The sequence below is a fragment of the Octopus bimaculoides genome, chromosome 5 (assembly GCF_001194135.2).
Source record: "Octopus bimaculoides isolate UCB-OBI-ISO-001 chromosome 5, ASM119413v2, whole genome shotgun sequence".
In the NCBI taxonomy this organism is placed as follows: Eukaryota; Metazoa; Mollusca; class Cephalopoda; order Octopoda; family Octopodidae; genus Octopus; species Octopus bimaculoides.
In genome coordinates this window covers 77,068,784-77,072,152 of record NC_068985.1, presented here as the reverse complement: position 1 = coordinate 77,072,152, position 3,369 = coordinate 77,068,784, and positions in this window count along the sequence as shown.

The window sequence follows — 3,369 nt, the reverse complement described above, 5'->3', positions numbered from 1 at the left end:
GCCCAAACTGCTGGCACTGGCTTCCGTCAGTCTATGGTGGAGAGAAGGATTGTAGACCTGTTTGTCGACAACATGCTACCGCTGCATGTAATAGAGTCCCCTACCTTTATCGGCATGATCAAGACGCTGAACCTAGTAAGACGCCGATGTCCCGCTGCACCTTGGGCAGGATGATCTTGGCCAGCCATAAACAGCGGGAGGAGTAATTTACAAGGTATTTATAAATTAAAATTATACAAGTTTATTAAATTATTATTATGGCATACTTCATATTTAATTATTTAATTATTTATTATATAATTATTTTCTTAATTAATATAATAAAATGTATAATAGCTAATTGAAATAAATGTCATAATATATAATATATGGTATATATATATATATATATATTCCACCCATGATCAAGTCTGCACAGCCAGAACAGCAATCTTTAATGAAATAACGAATAAATGAACCTTAAATTCTGAATTTCCGACCATCGTTCATTCTCTCATCTCGGTTATTCATCCTCCTTCCGACGCGTCACCTATCAAGGTAGTGCTTCCTTCCTACCCGCGAAAAATTGTACAAACCACCTGCTCATAAAAACTATTGCAGCTTGCATAGATGTGCAGATGAGAGGCTAGTTTTCGGGATTTCTTTTTTAGTATGCCTTGATCATACTCTTCGTCAGTTTATATATATATGTAAAGAGACATAAGTTTTTAATTTTACAACTTATGTCTCCTTACAATTTCACATTTTTTTAATTACAGATTGCTCAAGGATGTCCCCTGGATGGCGACCACCGTGGACTGCTGGTCGGCCTACAGCAGGTCCTACCTGGAGATGACGGCATACTTGTTGGAACCCAAGACCTGGCCTACTCGCGGTTCAAAGGACACCACATCTTTAATGTTCTTGTCCAGGCCATGGTGGTCACTCATTACAAGTTCCATTTGCAAGACAAGGTGACCAGGACCACAACGGACAATGGCAAAAATTTTGTCAAGGCATTTATGCAGTTTGGTACAAAAGTTGAATTCTTGCCAGACAATCCTGAGATTACTGCCTATCCGGACGTGGAGAGCGTCGAGGATATGGACCTGGACGTGGATCCCAAGGCTGGGGATGTGAATGAAGTCGAGTACATCTCTGTTGATACCGTCCTTGACGAGTCCAGAGGCCTGACATGAAATGCGCAGTCCATACCTTCAACTAAGTAGCCAGCATAGATGCCGACAAGGCTCTTGACAGCTCTTCATTCAAATCGGCCGACAGGAAGGCCATGTCCAAGGCACAGCGGCTGTGGAATCTGCAGAGCCACAACTCAGTGGCGGCAGACAGCATTCTGGACGCGTTGAAGAGGAGACTGGTGGTCCCCAACGGTACCAGATGGAACTCTACTTATGACTCTGTTGTCCTCAACAGCCTGCGGGAGAAGAATAGGGGAGCTGTCCACAGGGTGATGACACAGCTGAATCTGCAGACCTTCGCTGATTTTGATGTCGGCTTCCTGACAGAGTACGCCCAGGTGACGTCTAATGTTGCTAAGGCTTTGGATAAAATCCAGCGGGAGGACCAGTCCTATCTCGGGAGCCTTCTGCGAACTGTAGCAGCTACCATCATGAAGTTGAAGGAGGTCAAGTTCAAACATCTCCTGTACTGCAGTCCTCTGGTAGACGTGATACCGGCAGGCATCTCACGAAACGGTTTGGGCTCCTCCTAGAAGATTTGGAATGCCAACTGGCCACTGCCTTTCACCCCAAGTTTCGCCTTTTCTGGCTGGAGCAGTATAACAAGCAGGTTAGCAGAGTAACGAACGCCATAGATACCCTAATGGAGACCAATGAGGGCAGCAGCACCACCAACAATGAGGATGAGGAAGATGATTTCTTCAGTAACATCGCTCGGTTCTGGGAGAGCAGGAGCCACAGGTCACTGAAGTCCAAGGCGCAGAACTTGGTAAAAACCTGGCTGGAAGCCGTCTCGAAGGAAGTCCTAACTGAAGTCGCCTTTTTTGGGTGAACAGGTCTTGATCGACTTGTTCACCAAGTATAACACCGCCATCCCATCCAGTGCTGCAGCTGAGTGCCTATTCTCTATAGGCGAAGATATTTTGAGGGCCAAGAGAGCCACCCTGTCAGATGGTAACTGTTATATCCTTATGGATAAATGAATACACTGCAACAGTGTTATAACAATATAATTGAATAAATGGCAGTAACCACACGGAACGTAACAACAATTTTTTAAGAACCAACAATCCAACACGCTAACTCGAACTGTCAACTTTAAACTATCAACTTTAAACTATCGACACACGAACTGTGGAACAAGCACGATGATTTTATTCAAACCACAAGGGTTAGACAAAGAGGGAACAATACACAAGACAAATAGGGGTCGGGGACTTGTCGGATGAGATTACATATAGTGAATAAATACATTATAATTTCGGATGAACATAAAAGAATTAATGGACGTGGAATGGATTTGACCCCACCAACCACATTCCTGTGTTGAACCGTTTACTTCGTCCTCCCCACCCCGCTTCATAAGGCATTTACATACCTAACATTCGGACTACTTTCTTCCATCTTTTTCCATACCTTTTTGACGTCAGGCTTTTCTTCTCCAGATGTGCTTTCTCTCTAAGGTGATATAAAAAGAGGTTAACCAAAGTATGCCCAGAGATGAAAGTGCTGATGCGATACCTCTTCCACGCGTCTTCCCTATCATCTCTTTCGCTATAGCTATTACGGCTAGAAAGCAGAATTTCTCTTCTCCTTTTAGAGAAGACAGCGGAACGATCTTAATAATCGACTCGGCTGACGGCTGTACTCTCCCCAGCTGTGATAATACCCGTTCAGTAGAAACCTGCTGGTCCGAGAGATTCTGGAAGTTGTCCATAGGTTCCGGACTGAAAGTCCTTCGATGCAGGTTGGCAAGATGACTTTCATCGAAACCCAGAGTCTCCCCCAGGACATCATCGCACTTACCCTCTACCAGCCCTCTATAGTAAGCCGAGGTGGTACCCGCTCCACCGGCATTGCTCTTTCAGGACAGAAGCACAAGTGCCTGTCGACACTCTGCTTCCCAAGCTCCCAGCCTTGGTCTACGCGTGATTCAGCATTGTAGTCCACCAAAAGAGGTAAACCTGGGAAAAATTTCATCAACAAACGGAGACCACACCCACTCACCATCCAGATAGAGCCAGAGATGCCGCAAACTTAGCGCATGCCTGCGCATCTTTAGCTACGGCATCCCTAATCCACCCTTTAGCGGCTGTTGGCAGCAGATAGAGCGCCCTATAAGAGGCCGCTTACCCTCCCACAACAAGTGAAAAAGCATGCCTTCCAACTTGTTTAATCACAAATCGGGGCA